At 40.7% G+C, this 17624-nt stretch overlaps 1 protein-coding gene across 10 annotated transcripts in view; it reads right to left on the bottom strand.

Moving 5' to 3' along the window:
• Window positions 1–17624, bottom strand: part of SIPA1L1 (signal induced proliferation associated 1 like 1) — a 330234-nt gene that overhangs the window by 252792 nt on the left and 59818 nt on the right. For 9 of the 10 annotated variants that reach the window (XM_037127445.2, XM_037127433.2, XM_037127485.2 and 6 more), the window contains one exon: window positions 8865–8931. The exons of the other annotated variant lie outside the window; for it this stretch is intronic. The gene's annotated coding sequence lies outside the window, so the exon portion shown is untranslated. The remainder of the gene's footprint in view (window positions 1–8864; window positions 8932–17624) is intronic. 10 annotated transcript variants of the gene reach the window in all.

The following is a 17624-nucleotide window of genomic DNA, read 5'->3' as shown; positions in this document are numbered from 1 at the left end:
TACAAATAAGTTCAAATTTTGACAGTGAAAGATATACTTGAGTGAATGATACAAAATAATATCTATCTGCAGGATTAGCCACAAAAACCTTCCTGAGGAAATGAACTTGAAGGTGTTTCAAAGGAGGATAAGGAAGCTGACAGGTGGTGAAAAGAAAGGGAAATTCCAGGCAAGGAAAACACTGTGTAAAAGCTGCCTCTGTGGTTTCTCAAGAAGCAGACTCACAAAGTGATCTGATGTGTGGCAAAGATGACTTCCGTCGTGAGGACAAACTGCGGGGGGAGAACAGTGTTACTTCACACTCCTAACCTGTTTTCTCATCTGTCACAGAAGGTTGGACTCAGCGACTTCTCTGGTCTTGTGCAGCTGAGGGCTTGCCTCCTCCGATCAGGCACCACAGTGGCACCCAGAAAGCCAGCAACTCTGCGAAGCCTGTGGCTTATTAGTCCCATTAGACAGATGAAAAAGGCGAGGCTCAGACTCCCAATGAGGCCTCCAGTTACAGGGTTTTAGAAATTAAAAGGAAATACGCATAACTTTTATAGAGAAGGAAGTAGCATATGAAGACAGACAACTTCAAAAATCATATCTCCTGACCATCATCAACCAAAAATAATTTTTGCATTATTTTCTTAAGAGATCAAAAGAGTATGGAGCTATATCAGCCTTCCCCATCATGCCAGACAACCACTCAAAGGAAAAGAAAAGGTTGTATACCATCTTTACTTTGAAGACTGTCCTTTACAGGAAACCAAAGGAAGCACTGTGCCTATTCCTGCCCAGTGGTGGCTCTCACTTAATTATGTATTCCCTCTGCCTGTGCTGTCCATAAGGAGGTGGTGTTATTATGCTGAATACACAACACATTCCCCAGCCATTAGAACAGAGATGAGCAGTTAACTGAAGCAGCCTTCCCACCTCGGAAGCAATTAAGACAACCCCCACCTCCAGCTTTACTCCAACGCACAAATTCTCAAGCGAGGTGTCACTTTCATACAAGAGCTCAGTGGACATTATCATAATTTACTTCTAACTATTTAATTGCAGAATTCTCTACGTATAAGTAAATTCACATCTGGTAGCAAAATACAGTCGAAAAATAAAACCAGTCTTAAAGAAAAATTTCAAGACTACATATTAGAACTTAATGAGGTCTACTTCTTTACAAACAAGTTAGTTCTTCAAATTTAGCTCCTGCCCCATCCCATTTCTTTAGATAAAAGAACCTGCCCACTACTGATGGGAGCCCCCTGGGAAAACAATATGGGGGGGGCTTCTGTTGTAGCACCCCGTGACCTGACAACCGCCTGGAGAAACGCGTGGCCGTGTGCACAGAGCCCAGGGCAAGCCAGTCTTAGAAGCCTTATTTGTAATCAGGGCCTATGGAAAACAATCTAGCGGTTCAGCAATAGAAAAATGATTTTAAAAACTTTTAATTAGCCCTGGCTGGTGTAGCTCAGTGGATTGAGCTCGGGCCTGCAAACCAACAATCGTGGTTCGATTCCCAGTTGGGGCACATGTCTGGGTTGCAGGCCGGTTCCCTGCAGGTCAATTCCCAGCAGGGGATGGACGAAAGGCAACCATACATTGATGTTTCTCTCCCTCTCTCCTTCCCTTCCCCTCTAAAGATAAATAAATAAAATCTTTAAAAAAAACTTTAAATTAAATTAAATTTAAAAACTACAGACAAGTGACTAGTCTGCACACTAAGCAGCAGTCTAGAAGAGGAACTGGATGTACGTGAACTAACATGGGCAGATCTCCAAAGCCTGTCACCAAATGAAAAAAAAAAAGTTACTGATATAATACCAATGATGTGAAGTTTTAAAACGCAAAAATATAATACTTTTACATGATAAGTAGCAAACCAACAAAGGATTTGCCTCTGGAGAGCTAGCAGGGGAACCTGGAAGGGGCTAGGGAACTGGGGAGTAACCGTATAGACCCCTTTATTACTCCCATTAAAAATTAATTTAAAAAACACATCACAAGGACTTTATAGGATCATTAAGTGACTTAGTTAAAGAATAAGGTGAAATAAAGCTATCCCTGTAACCAATGCTAAATTAAAAATAATGACATGCAAGAAGACAAACGACCAGGAGCAACCAGAACATCACAAATGAAGCTGGAGGGGGGTGTTTGTTTGTTTGTCTGTTTTTGCTGAAGAACAGAAGACTGTCAACTTAAATGGCCACACGAGGCTTCAGCTGGTATGATTAATTATTACTAATGTGAACCTGCACACAACTCTTTTTCCTAGGCTAGAAAGTTTGCTGTAACTGGAAGAGAACCTAATACAGAAATGTTAAAATTATGTTAACATCACTAAAACCAGCCATGTTCCCTTTAACCCCTAGGATTCCTTCCCCACCAGCAGCCTACACTGATGTGAGAATGTAAACTTAACTTTTTAATAGAGGTCAACTTATGATATCAATAATAAGGAGGGTTCCCTTTGTGCAGTGGACTCTCCAGAAAATCAGGGTCTGGATGGACACCACTCACCTCCTCTGTACCCACACCTGTCAGCAAACCCTCACCAGGCTGTCTTTTACACAACCATCTATCCTCATTCCTCAGGGGGGAAATGAACTCTCAAATCAGAGAAATGCATCTTTGATATTGTATCTACCCATAACAGATGCTGGAGGAAAGAAGGAAGGAAGGGAAGGAGGGAGGGAAGGAGGGAGGGAAGGAAGGAGGGAAGGAAGGAAGGAAGGAAGGAAGGTTGGTTTGTAACATATATTACAAACACATAGGTTGTTGTAATATATATCATTAATGTAAGATTTGCTTTAAATACAATCACATGCATTTTTCTCATTTTTAGTTACTATAATGTCATAAGATTTCACAGAAAATAAAAACTAATTGTAGAAGAGTAAATGTCCTCATTGTATCACTAAATATAAAAAGTAACTTGTAAATAGCACATAGGGTATGATCCCAATTTTGCTTTTAAAATATATACATGGTTACATAAGAAAAACTATTAAAATATTAGCAGTCCTAAAGAACAAATGACCCAGTTTCTTCTACAATGAACTGCATGAAAAAAGGAAGGGAAAGAAAAATGTTGCAGATTAAGACTTAAAAGAGAGGAATGCAACCCAACATGTTCATCCTATTTGGACCCTGACTGCAACAAACTAACTGTAAAGTGATATTTTTGACACAATGGAGAAAAATGAACATGGACTAGAGGACTAGCTAGTAAGTAATATTAAAGAATAATCATTAATTCCATTAAGGTTAATGATACTGTGACTAATTTTTTTAAAGTCATTATCTGTTAAAAATACTAACCAAAGTATTTATAGGTTATGTGGTATTGTATAGTGTCTGAGTTGAGTTTTAAAACTCCAATCAATCAATCAAAGCAGGAAGAAAGAGGCAATAAGAATGATCAAATATCTGCAAATGTTGAAGCTAGATGATGGGTACCTGGAGCCTCACTGTACTACTCGCTCTGCTCTTATGCATGTTGGAAAAAATCTCACAAACAAAAAGTTAAAATGCTGCCTCTAGGTGGTGGAGACTGAGTGATCTGGTAAGAACTAGGTGACTTTTACTTTTATCTGTTTGCCTTTTAGCAACATCCAGATTTTACATACTAAATATGAATTACTTGGGTTACTTGGAGAAATAAATGTTCCTCTTTTCATGGATGGATGGGTAGATGGATAGATGAATCTTTCAATAACCAACTCCATGGATTCTCACTCTGCAGACACCTCAATGCATTTTACTTCTGTTTCCACTATAGGCCTTATTACATTTGGTAACTTTAATAACAACTTTTAATTATGTCCTTCTAGAAAAACAACTTGATTACAAGGGAAGTTTCTTTCTGTATTTCTATCCTAAGTCAAAAAAAAAATCTCTGTGTTATAGGTGTCAAATAATTATTTGCTTAATTAAATTAGTTGTTCCACTAGTAAATCCTGGGAGGAAACAAGTGATAACAGAAGCAGAATAGCTCACCTCTTGTAGCTACAGAAGCTTTAGGGCTAAAACATGCTCAGAGGTCCCCCTACAAAGACCAATAACCATCAAATGTTACCTAGTCAATTTCTCAAACCATTTATCTCCCAATTGACCAGAGAAAAACACATAGGTCAATAGCAGAAAAGGGCCATTTACTGAATTAAGTTACAGACTTTATTTTTAAAAAAAGACTCCCTGAAAACAAAATCAGTCCGTTAGTTCTTCAGTAAGCATTCACTATTTATCTTCCAGAGTACCCAGCAGTCCTTTTCTTTTTTTTTTTCTTTTTTTTTAAATTAAGGAAACCATTACAGGAAGAACACAGAGCTAGGCATGTGCTGAGACAAAGGATAGTTCGGGAACAGCCTCTACTCCGAAGAGGCTGACGCGCATGGAAGGGCTGCACCCCCACACCCCCACGCTCTCCCGATCACAAGGTGCTGGAGGCTCTGGTGTGCTCTGCGCAGACGTGAGCAGCAGCTTTCCCCAAGCCTCTTCATCTTTCCAGTATCTTGCTTAACAATGATTTCCAAGAGAGCACAATAAAGCCCTTTTCCCAGGAGCACCGAAACCCCCAAACATGGCATGGTGGACCTCACCACCACACGGCCTTTTGCCTGCCTAGTTCTGATGAAAGCCACTCGAGTGGCAGTGAAGATATTTCAAACTTCCTTTCACATATGAAATGTGTTCAGTACTGACACACTAATTAAAGTCCGGGTTTCGGAATTAAAAAAAAAAAACCAGCACTAAGTTTCCTAAACCCTTTCAGAAACATCAGAATATTGTGAGGAACTGGCAGGTGCAAACTCCCCTCAAGTTTCACCTCCAGTTCCACCCTATGATCTGGTCCCAGAAGCCAGGTCTTCAAAGAGGCTCCCACCCGCCCAACTTAGGAAGGCAGGCGGGAGCAGCAGGGGGTGGGCAGCACAGTCTGCACAAATTCCCACCCTGACTTCCACCCACATTCCCACACACAGGTCATGTTCTCGCTTCTCTACTTTCTGACTCCTTACTTAGGACTTTTGTTCAAATCACTCCTATCAGAAGATTTACCATCAGAAAAGTGGGTCACACGGCAGCATCACAAAGAATCGCACCCACACCACTCCCAAGCTCAGAAAAATGGTGAGGTCTGTGCTAAGAAATAAGGCACTCCTCCGAGACAACTGACTTCAGTTTCTGTCTCCACGTGTTCTATCTGCCACTACGGTGAGACTGAAAGAGGCAGCTCTCTATCTGGTGTGGACAGCTGTGCCCCAAGCTTCTGAAGGCCGTCCAGGCAACAGTGAATGGTCCGTACTGAAGAGACAAAGGGTATGATGGCACCAGTGCATGTGAAGGGGTCGCAGCACAGTCCTAAAGGCTGGTAAAAACGTTTGCTGGACCAAAAAAGTTCATATAATTTTCTAAGAACAAAGAAAGCTTTGCATAATGAATACGCATAATGAAATAATTCTGAAGTGACCTCAAGGCTTACTAAACTCCACTCAAATTAGTCATGGCCAAGATAAAAAGAAAACTCTGCAATCACCCCTTTGCTACTCTGCATTTTTAATATTGTCACATTATACTTAGCATTTAGTCCATCGAGTATTTATCTTACAAAGTGGTCTCCGTTTTGAATCCTCAGTGCCACCATGAAACTTCAATTGAGGTTGACCCAAGAATCTAACAAGTCTGCTCAAGGTAAACATCTGAGTTACATTCTTCTTAGAATTAATATATTCAAAGTCTTACTACTATTTTTTTTACTGCCTTCATCACTGGGAACTGTATTGGATGTGAGGAGCTCTTGTGTTTTAACGAAGATATCATCTGTTAGAATAATGAGGAGGGCCACGACGGTTGTGGCTTGGTGGGCTGGCCATCGTCCCATCACCGGAGAGGTCGCCAGTTCAATTCCAGGGCAGAGCAACCAATCGATGTTTTTCACACATATCGATGTTTCTCTCTATCCCCTCCCTTTCTCTCTCTCTAAAAATAAATAAAATCTTTATTAAAAAAAAAGAATAATGAGGAGAAAAGTGATAGGTTGCATCTAGTGGACATGAGAAGGTAAGGTCACAGGTCGATAGGCTGGAGAGACAGGAAAGAAATAATTTCTTGGATTCCATTGTTTTAAATTTTTTATCTATTGTTTTAGAGAGGGGAGAACAAGGGAAAGGAGGAGGGAGGGAGAGAGAGACAGGGAGAGAGAGGGAGAAAGAGAAATACCTATTTTTTTTCCATTCTATTTATAATTTAATTGGTTGCTTCTTGTTTGTGTCCTGACCAGGGATCAAACCTACAACCCTGGGGTATCAGGACGACACTCTAAACAACTCAGTGAGCAACTCAGCCGGGGCTCCAGGCTTCCATTATTTAACTGACCTTTGAATCCGCTGTAGTCATTCTATTGCCTGGATGGCCCATGGAAGGCATGATGATTATTAGGTTTCTTGCTACCACTACATATAACACAAGAAAAGTTTAGGAGAATGCAACAACATGCATTTTTTTTCTTTTCTTTTTTCACTTACTAAATGGTTGGAACTTCCCATAAAACAAAAAAAAAAAGTATGTCTTTACTTTTGTGTATTACTCCAGTCTAAGTAAATGTGATCAGTGTTATTCTTTTTTATTTTCAAGAAAAGAAAGAAATGGGGAGCTTTCCAAATTTCCCTCCATTAAAATCTGAAGCCTGGGATGCAGTAACTTAGCTGAAATGACTGAAATTTTTAAATAATAGCTTACCTACCTATGAGTACATAATTATCTATATAACAAAGGGAAACGCTGAAGTTAAAATATAATACTTGGAAAAACACTTAAAATGCATAATTTAGAGATCACTATCAATTAACATCATTCTATGTTTCTTGCTGGCTATTTACAAATATAGCAATTTAAAACGTTTTTAAAGGGGAGAGGAAAAGTGTGTTTTCTTAATTAAATTTTATAATTCTAAAACAATACTATTCAAAAACTAAATGAATTAAAAGGTATAAGAACGATAGATTTAATAAGGTTTTGTGGGTTTGATTTCTGTGCATGTGTCGTTTTGGACTTTTGTTTTCTTCCAGAGGAAGGGAATTGTTTTAGGCATCCCTTAAGTAGAGAGCACTTAGGAAAGACAGACTGGACAGTTAGGAGGCCAAGAGTCACACCACCAGCAGGGGTAGAAAACTCGCCACGTGTGGCCTTCCCTGTCTGCTGTCGGAGTAGACCCGAGCAAGTATAAAGGCCTAAGAGAACAATCTGCCGCCTGACCTAATGGCTAGATGGTACCAGCCTAGTCAGTATTACTGTCACTAAGAAAAAAGTGACTTAAGTACTTAGGTTACGAAGCTAAGCAATTAATTCAAAAGACAAGTGTAGCTGCTACTACATCAAAGCTTAAACAAGCTTGGCCTCATAATAAAGCTAAAACTTAAGTCCTGTGCTAAAAATTGTCCCATTCAAGTATCTCAAGTCTATCAACCAACAAGTATTTATTTAGAAGTGTTTAAAACACCTTAAGAGACTGCGCCAAAGGTGCCCATTTCTGAACAAGTTCCCAGAAAGAAGAATCAATCTCAGAAACAATGTACAAAATTGAGGTGAAAAGCAGAGGCCCCTCGACAACAAGCACTGACCTTTCTTCCTTCGCGGCTCCTTTCACGGTGCAGCCTGCAGGCTGCCTGCTCACCACAAAGGAGCTCCCGATGGAGCTCCCGATGGCTCCAAGGACACCACACTCTCAGAGGCAGTTTTTCATTTGTGTTGCTAATAAGAAACATCAGCGCTTCATGGATAAAAATTAAAGAGATCTAAAATTCTTTCCTAAATTCCACCTATATTAAAAAAGAATGGATGCTGGGAAGATCAAGTGCATGCTACCACGAAAGTGCCCTAATGTAGTTTAAAACATTTTCAGAGATAATCATTCCCCAATTTCTCTAACTGAAATTCAAGGAAAGTCGGAAATAGCAAGCCACTTTGAAAGCAGTGCTCCAATTATCCAGAGGACTTCAGGTAACCTTGACCATCCTTCATAGGAAGCAGCAGCTCCAGAAGAGCTGACTCCTTAGGCAATTGGCTCCTGCTCTCGACAAAGCAGCTGATAAGAAAAATCCCAAGGCCTTTGTTTCAGCATCTTGCTCAGTGAAGGTTAAGTACAAACTAAGAAAAGCAAAGAAACCTATGCAACCCCAAACCCCTTGTTTTATCTGAATTTATGAGTTTAGCATATTACAGCATTTTCAGCCTATAAAAAAGTCGCTTTCAATGTAAACTGTTATTTTTCTCAGTGAGAATACCCTTTCATAACTGATTAAAATATTTTGAGAAAGGTCCACTAAAATGTTAAGAGAGGCCTAGCACAGAAATGGTTCTCTACCTAGCAGAACCCAAGTGCAACGGCTACAAGATCAAATACAAATGTCAGTCAAACGAGTTATCCTACTATCTTTCAGTTTTTCAGGATAAGCTTGGTATTCCAAATCATACAATAATGCATCAGCATTAACAAGATTCTTATTTTGAACATGGGCTGAGGTATAAACTCCCATCACATTTCAATAAACACACAAAGATTTTTTGATGCATTCACTAGGAGTGGAAGCACAAGTATACACAAAAACCTTCACAGTACTAATTTAAATAGCCAGAAAACTATTTGAACTATTTTATCTGTAAAGATGACAAACAAAAATTGCACAGGAGCTTCCCTCTTCTGTGTTCATTTCTGCCTCTCAGAAGTAAAACAACGGAGGAAAAAACCAATGGGGGGAAATACAGGATCCACGTTAGCTACATCAAAATGTTGCTATAAGCAGCAGGTCTTCTAAGAATGAACATTTGAGAGACAGTCCCTTCCCCCTACACAACTTGTGACTAATCCTCCAACTCACCCTTTTCCACTTCAAAGTCAGCAGTAAATCTTGCTTTGGAGTCCAACTTGAGGTATTCTCTCAAAACCTAGATTAAAAGAATTATAAACTTCAGTATAATAAGTTATTTTCTAAGTTTGAAAGAACATACAACTGTACTTCGTAGGAATAAAGGTGGGAAATCCCTGCTACAAATCAAATCATAATTGTGAAATGTTATACTTTACCTCTAAAATCCTCTATCACTTGGAAACTCCCTATGTGCAGTTCAACCCACTGAAATGTAAGCCAACTAATAACCACTCCCACTTACACAACAAATTTTTAAACCTGGCTATTTAGTATCTAGACAGATGGGGAGAAAACCAAGAACTTATATGAGCAAGAAACCCCCCACAAAAAAGTGATTTTGATGAAGTTAGTCCATCATCTATCTGCCTGTGGCAACCACTGTTCCAAACCAGTGGTTCTCAACAGGGGCAACTGAAATGCCCCGACACTCGTGGTTGTCACAACAGAAGGAGGGGATGTGCTACTGGTAGTTAACAGGCAGAAGCCAGGAAAGCTGCCAACCATCCGACAAGGCACAGCACAGCTCCACTACAAAGAATTATCCAGCCCAAAATGCCAATAACCATAAGGCTGAGAAACCCTGGTCCAGAGCAACCAGCCACTCTGATTGCACAGAAGCCCCACGGTTCTCACACTGGTCACTGTGCGTAAGTTTATAGGTTCCCACTGTGGTCAGAAACATGTCCTGTAACTACTAAGCTTATTATTAGTCAAAAGGATGCACATACATGCCCAATATTAATAATTTGCAGTACATGTACCTATTCTAAAAATATTACAATAACTCAGACTATATATGCCCAGAAGAGCTTTCAAGAAACCAATTTTTAAGTTTTTGCTGAGGTGACACAGTAGTGCCAACTATTTTAACTTCCAAACCCTGTTCCAAAACATATAAAATAAAAGCTAAGAGTAAGAAGAACCAGGACTTAGTCTCACTCACAGAATTTCCCAACACCTGGTGAAGAAACAAGAAAAGTTCCTCTTCCCAGCCGATCACCTTGGATAGTAGGACTCCCATTTTTATTCAGCCAAAAACAAAGGTACTTCAAAGCCCACTTTAACTGCATGCAAAATGAGACTTACTGAAGGCCTACTACGTCCCCACACTAACATCTTACGTACGGAGATTAGGAAGACCCTGCTGCAGGTCTTTTCTATCCTACCATATTCAAATGGTATAAACATCAGAAGAAAACTAATGAAAAACCTATAAAGGCTATTCTGAGTCAGATATCCCAGGTAATAAAACCTGCATTTTTTACATACTGGCCTACAGGCTGCACCCACAAGATGGGTCAAGAAACTTGTAAGACTCAAAATATATACTTTGTTTGGTTAATCATAATTAATGAGCAAGAACTGTTAATGGCAAAATGATGTCAGATGTTACTGGTATAGTTAGACCTCAGTCCTTTACTTTGGCTAAGAAAGAATTCAGAGCCAAGACTCAAATACAAGAGAAAGTTTATTTAGAAAGTCACAGAGGTAGAAGTGAGCCAGCTGGGCTGTGTGGACTCAGGAAACAAGTTAAAGAAGCAAAAGAAGAGCCCTTGGAGCTTAGGAGAAAGCAAGAAAGAGAACACACCTTGAGGGGAGAAAGGTGAAGAAAGGGTGAGGGCATGCTCTAGAGAGAAAGAGAGAGCGCATGCCTGAGGGAAGAAGGAGGTGGGGAAAAGTGTGGGTGTGCTCAAGAGTCCTTGTCTTAACAGGTTTTATCGTTTTCTAAAGGTGGGGAGTTTAGGGGTTGTCTCGGGGGAAGATCTCAATAGAATATTCACCAGTTCTCCAGGTATGTCCTTTTAGGGTCACATTCTCAACTAACTGGTTGACACTAGGGTAGCGGGTCATGAGTCAGTGCAGCTGGTCCTGATGCCAGCCACAGCAACACTTTGTCTGGTTTTGCTGCTTCTCTGGGCCTGGAGCTGAAATGCAACTGAGGCCTAGATGTTATCTCTAGTTTGACCAAAACTCTGTCTCTGTGTTTAACAGACTGGAGGCAAGATGACTAGATGTGGGCCAGAACTTTATTGTCCTGGGGGCTTAATGCCAAAGGGAGTGGTCATGGAAGGGCTTGTATGGGAGTCCTATGAGTCTATTCCCTGGTCCCCTAGTCCCTCCTCTAAGGCGGTCTACCATATGGCAAGTGACATGCCAGGGGAGGAAAGGCCAGGGCTGTGTCTAAACTGCAGGACCAATGATATGAAAAGTCAAGGGGTCTAAACTACATGGCCAGCAACAGGCTCAGGAAGCAAAGGTCCCCCCAGGGGGCGAGGTCCCACCCTACAACACTTGTTTTCTCAGTTTTGCCCATGTTAGGCACCTGGGGCTTTCTGCCCTGGTTACCTTCTGTACCTGGCCTACTGTTCCTACACTGCTCATGTCTATCTGACTGCTTTCTATATCATAACTAAGCTAACTGCACAGATAAGACATACCTGAGATCATTAGGGAGCTTCACTGAATGGTGTGCCTTTGCAAAGGCAGGACTAGCGCACCCTCTAGATCCACAATGCCCATTCAAGCAGTGTGGTGCCGTCACACCTCCACCGCAGGAAGAAGACAACTGGGGAAGGCAGCCTCATACAGAAGCCAGAAAAGAACGACCTGCTCAAAGACGACTTCTTAATATCCATCAATGACCAAGAGAACAAAACAGAGTAATTTTTGCTTCACTGAGCAAAGTAATAATGTTGTGGCCTTTGGACCCTCCTTTCTGTCTACAAAAAGAAAAAGAAAAAGAAGAGAAGAAAAGAGAAAAAATAGAAGGCTCCAAAACTAAAAAGAAGGTTGAGAAATATTAGTGTACAATATAAAATTTAACCCCTACCTCCATTTTTCTAAACTTAAATTGGTCTTTAAATAAAAACTCATCCTAAAATTTCAAAACGTAAATACTTCATTTTCTTTTCTCTCAGCAGTAAAATGTACTTACTGTATTCTGTTCCAAAAAATAAAGGTTGCTCAATTTCCTGTCAAAAGCAATCCAGGGAAGGCCACCTGCACTGTAGAGGCAGTGAGGGAAAAGAAATCAAATAAAATGCTCAGGAAAAGTCTGCATGAGTGGGTGTGCACTAAGTGCAAGGTAACTGCCACTTTGGGTTTTTAAAAGCTTTATTCCTGATCCTTCTGAGAAACATGAAAATCAGTGTAAATGCTGAAGGGAAGTATGTCCTCCAACGCATTTAAGGAAAACAAGCCCTTCACGGACTTCAGTTCTACCAAAGAAAAGAAGGTATGAGGTGGGCTGGGGGGTGATTCAAGGCCTTCAGCCCATGATTTTCTGGACTGACAGGGGAAAAACAGATTCTATCAAACCCCAAACTGACACATGACGTTCTCAGAAAGAGAAGGCTGCTGTGACAATTAACCTTCTCCCCAGATCTACCCCACCCCTGTTCCGAATCACACACATTTTTAGAGTAGGACCAACTTGGCTCTAATATGCTTAATCCTAAACCTTTGGGGACTAACCACTCCCAAACACAGGCATGAGCTGACTAGGTTATGGATTAGTACAGCATCACATTCTCGACAGTGTCTACCAAATTCCCTTTGCCCTGCTGATACTTTCTGAAAACTCTAAATTCTAAAATAGCAATCAACCAGCCCAACACTTTTTACTAAAAGCCTATTGAAACGCTCAGTTCTGAGGTAGGTGCAGCATGGTGAAAAAGAAAGCAAGCTTAAACAGCTCACTAGCGAAGTGAGGAGAAAAGAATGGTATAACACAGTAAGGTAAAATGAAAGGCCGCATTATCAGAGAACTGTACAAAGTAAAATGTCACATTTTTGTAAACTGTACTGTCCCCACTGAAAGAAGCAGTTTGTACAAAGACAAAGCACAGGTTACGAGAACAGACAGGGGAAAGAACATACCAGAGAGGCGACAGGAAACAGCTACAAGCAGAACAAACACCAAACAACAATCATGTTGTAACAAGAAGCCACACCAATCTGGCGGTTGTAAGTCAAGACAGCACAGAGAAGCAAACCCCTTAAACCTTCCAAATGATTTGTTTGATAAGCAAACAGTTTTGAACTGCTAAGTCAACTAACAGAAGGGGGGGTTTTGTTTTGTTCAATAACATCAGCCCAACCTACCAAAAAAAAGTGCACACAGAACTTGATTTCCCCAAACAAGTTGAGAGAAAGTAGCCAATGTAATGGCCTGTCACTCCTAGAGTTTAGTGAGTAATTTCTATACACAAGGACACTCTCCTACAGAACTACAAAAATTATGACCACGAAAATCCAGAAATTAACACTGATATAGTACCATTATCTAACCCACAGACCAGATTTGGCTTTCTCCAATTACCCCAACATCTCACATTGCACTGAGCATCCATCCGTATCTCATTAGTCTATTTCAATCTAGATTTCCTGAAACTTCCTTTGACCACTCTGAAGATGCCAGGCCAGTTCGGTAGAATGCTCCTTAGTTCAGGTCTATCTGATCGTTTCCTCTGATTAGACCCACGCGATGAGTTCTCAGCAGGAACACCACAGAAGAGCTCCTCCCACTGCACGCTACCGGGTGGTGCACTATTTCAGTGTTTTTCCTCGACCGGTGATGTGAACTTAAATCACTTGATTAAGGTAGTATCTGCCATATTTCCCCGCTGTAAAGTTACTTTATAATTAATAAGTATTTTGTGAGGTGATACTTTTAGACTATCCAAATGTCCTATCGTTCAATGACCTTTCCATGAGTAATTGTTGGCCAAATTAATTATCCTATGATAGCTACCAAAAAGTGATTTTCTAGTCTGATCATTTCTACCACTGTGGTGAAAAAAAATGTATTCAGAAACTAAAATCTGAATGTGCATATTGTAAAGGGGTTATCACTGTGCCTGTCCCCCGAGTGAATAGAAACACACACGCACGTACGCGCACACACGTATGCGCGCACGCACACGCACTTCCTTTTTTCTTTCTGTATCTGTCTATGCGTACTGAACACCGGGAGTCATACGGACACCCCGAATTCCAACGCAGCACCACAGGGTTCACTCTCAGGCTCGCTTCTCCTTTCCTGTAAGGGCATATACCTGGCTCCCATTAACCTCAACTTATTTCCTTACTGGATTCACACAATGCTGCCCCTACCTCTGACCCACCACCAGAAAATGCCTGCTCTAACTAAAGGGTCACTAAGGGGGAAGCCTAGAAAGACAAAAACGTTTTTAAAGGTTTTATTTATTTATTTTTACAGAGAGGGGAAGGAAGGGAGAAAGCAAGGGAGAGAAACATCAATTGGTTGCCTCTCGCACACCCCCAACCAGGGACCTGGCCCACAGCCCAGCCATGACCTTTCGATTCACAGGCTGGTGCTCAATCCACTGAGACACACCAGCCAGGGAAAGACAAAACCATTTTAGGTAAGTCACTCCATTACAGCCAAATCCCACAGAAAAAACTGCAACCCTACACCCGCCCCCATCAGCAAATGCCAAGTACAGAGCTGGGAACTCTATTCTCACCTGCGTGTGATGAAGCATTCTCATTAGAGACTATGCAGGGTGGGGCAAAAGGAAGTCTACAGTTGTTCATAGGAAAACAATACAATGACTAATAAACTGTTTTGTGTACTCACAACTGTAAACCTACTTTTGCCCCACCATATACATAAGAAGATACCATTTTAACAGAGCCCAAATGGGCAAAGCTAAAAACAGACTGTTCACAGATATACTTATTTTAAGAAGCAAGGGAATACTGAACACAAAATTCAGGGCAGTGGTCATCTCCAGAGGGAGGTGGGAAGACGGGATCAAGAGGAACAAAAGTAGCTACAAAGTAGTGATCGCACGCTGGTTCTTGGGGAGCACTTGCAAGTGTTAGGTGCAAACTCCTTGACATACACTACTGGGCATCAGCAAACTATGAGGAGGTCATTATCAGCCTCAAATTTACACCTGAGATTGGAGACCTAAAAAGGTTAAGCATGTTGCCTATGGTCATATACGTAATAAGCAAGAGCTCAGATGCAAACCCAGCTCTGACTCAAATCCGCTACTAGTCCTCGAACAGAAAGAGGACAGGAGAAACAGAGTTAGGATTCTGAGGGTCGGATTCCTTCTGTGCCTCTGAACCATTTCCAGAGTGGTTTCCAGGACACGGGCAAGTCTAGGCCCCAAACCAGAGGGGGTAAAGTCTTTCTGAAAGAAGGAAAGGGGGTAGAGATACACGCCTGGGCCACACTTGAAACTACAATATGAACAATCCTTCAGGGAGTGATTCTATCACCAGCCACAGGCCACAAATTCTGGTTCAATTCAGTCAACTAAATAAAACCTCCTCACCAAGGCTCCTAGGAAAATCTGATTACTAACTGTTTTTTTGGAAATCTGGGACAAGGGAGAGAAGACTAGGACAGGAACCCACTCATGAAATTCCAAGCACAGCTAATGGTGAAACTACAAATCACTTGGCCCGCAGCATGAAACATGAAATTAGTGACAAAATGTTGAGCCCTTTTCAAACGACGGGACAGTAACGCAAAACAATACCTCTCTGAAGGGCAGACCAGACATCTTGGGAAGCTTAAACAACCCCCTAAACCTGGGGCTGTTTCACAACTGGTAAAACCCAAGAAGATGGATCTCCCCAAAAATTAAAAATAAAAAGCAAAAAAGACAGTGTATTTATCTTCTCAAAATGTCAGAAAGAACTGCACTTCTGGTGGAAATGTCTCCTGAGTCTATTAACATCATGACAACAACTCAATGCCACCTGGAAATATTTCCTGACCAGCACAAAGAGTTTTATAAATGGAGTTCACGCTTTCTGGTCTATCTTTAAAATGGGATGAGTTTCTCCACTGTTATTTCCAGAGGGCAAAGCAGAAATTCAATCAGAAATCATTTTAAGCCTAGCCTTCCCCTAACTAAAAAAAAAAAATATATATATATAGATAGATAGATAGATAGATAGATACATAGACAGACAGATAGATATAGATATATAGCTAAGCTCAATATTACCTTTCCTGTCAATTTTTTCTTTCCAAAGAGGAAAACGAGACCTAGGTCACAGACCAAAGAAAATGGTAGAGAATAAGAGAAATAAAGGGACACACACGAGGCGGTGCAAAAATAACTCAAAACTCATGCAAACTTCAAGTGGTAGCCTAGAATTATCTACAACACATAAAGGTTAAGAAATGTAAAATCATCCTGCCAATATAATAAGCACATGAGAAGCACACACACAATAAATTTCACAGGATAAAAAGAAAAGGCATTTAATAGAACTCTACAAGGCCAGAGCCTTTTTCCCCCAAAGCTTTTTACTTTCTTTAGGAAAAGCAATCAGGTGCTGTTGAAATCAGCATCTGGTATTAGGGAGGCAACAGAAGTTATCCTGAGGAATTCTGAACACAGTCAACACACTGAATAAATTAATCCACAGGCATTTGTTTCTTCCATCCTGCTGTTCTACGCTTACAGAATCACAAGACAAGCAGTAATTATCCTTGAGAGTTATGGAAGAATGGCCCAGCTTTAAAAGAAATTTAAGATGTAAAAAATAAAGAAGAAAAAAATGTATTATGTTAACACCAAAAAGGGGAAACCCTGAAATATATTAAAGAGTTTTATTATAAACTCCCAGATAATAAATTTTAGGTAAAAAAATCAATATAGCTATTTGTAAAATAAATCCTCCCAAACTAATGTAATTTACTTGTTATCAAGACAACCCACTTATCAAAGGGACTCAAGACTTGTATTTTTTAACGTTAATGGATTTTACAACTCATGAAGACACAAGAAAAATGTTCTCCCCAGAAAAGTACACACCAGTGTTTCTTTGGATACCAAGTTGTACAAACTACTTATTCTTCCTTGCCCTGCAATTCTAAGCATAAAAATTCTACAGAGTCAAGCGAATCAAGGGCTAGAAAAAAGACTGAAGTGGTGTGACACAGGAAATAAGTCCTTTCACACCATCTTCATCTTGAGGCTTCCAGCTCAGTTAAAGTCACCTCTATCTACCCATTTACTTGAGCCAAAAATATAGGATTCTTTCTCCATTCCTTTCTTTCATCCCCATCCCCATCTTGTCAGAACCTGCAAATTCTGCCTCCTAAAGACGATTTGAATCTTTTACTCTTCGCCATCCCTGCACTGTCACCACATTGGTCCAGGTCACTGTTATCGTTCAACTAGACAACGGCCCCACATTCCTCATTCATCTCCTTTTTATTCATGATCATTTCCCACAGAGCAGTCAGACCTACTCTTTAAAAGGTTCACCTCTTGAAACGGCACCGATCCAGAACAGAGACCTAATGCCCCACAGGAAGGCACAGGCTCTCGGGACACCTTACAAAGTGTGCCACCTACTCTTCACACCAGAAAAAGTCATTTTGGGCATTAAAGTGACAAGAGGACACATTAAGGGCAAGCTTGTGGCCTGAAAAAAAAAGTTCTTCTCACTGAAAGAACCAGAAGCCACATATGCAGGTGCTTTCAACTCCACGGGCAAAAGCGAGAAGTGGAAACTGCTGTCACACACAGGAAACAGGCGGGTTGGATAATGCAACTAGATAATCAACTGCCTCCCTCTGCCTCTCACTAGAATTTAAGAAACGCTCAGTTAATAAGGAAACAAACTAGAAATGCAGGAGTTCATAGCTGAAGCAGGACCGAATACATATCAAGGTACATGTTATGAGCATCACAAACTGATCAGACCTAA

Source organism: Artibeus jamaicensis, unplaced genomic scaffold, assembly GCF_021234435.1.
Source record: "Artibeus jamaicensis isolate MK-2021 breed Jamaican fruit bat unplaced genomic scaffold, CSHL_Jam_final contig_851, whole genome shotgun sequence".
NCBI classification, from domain to species: domain Eukaryota; kingdom Metazoa; phylum Chordata; class Mammalia; order Chiroptera; family Phyllostomidae; genus Artibeus; species Artibeus jamaicensis.
This window is presented reverse-complemented; position numbering and strand designations above follow the sequence as displayed.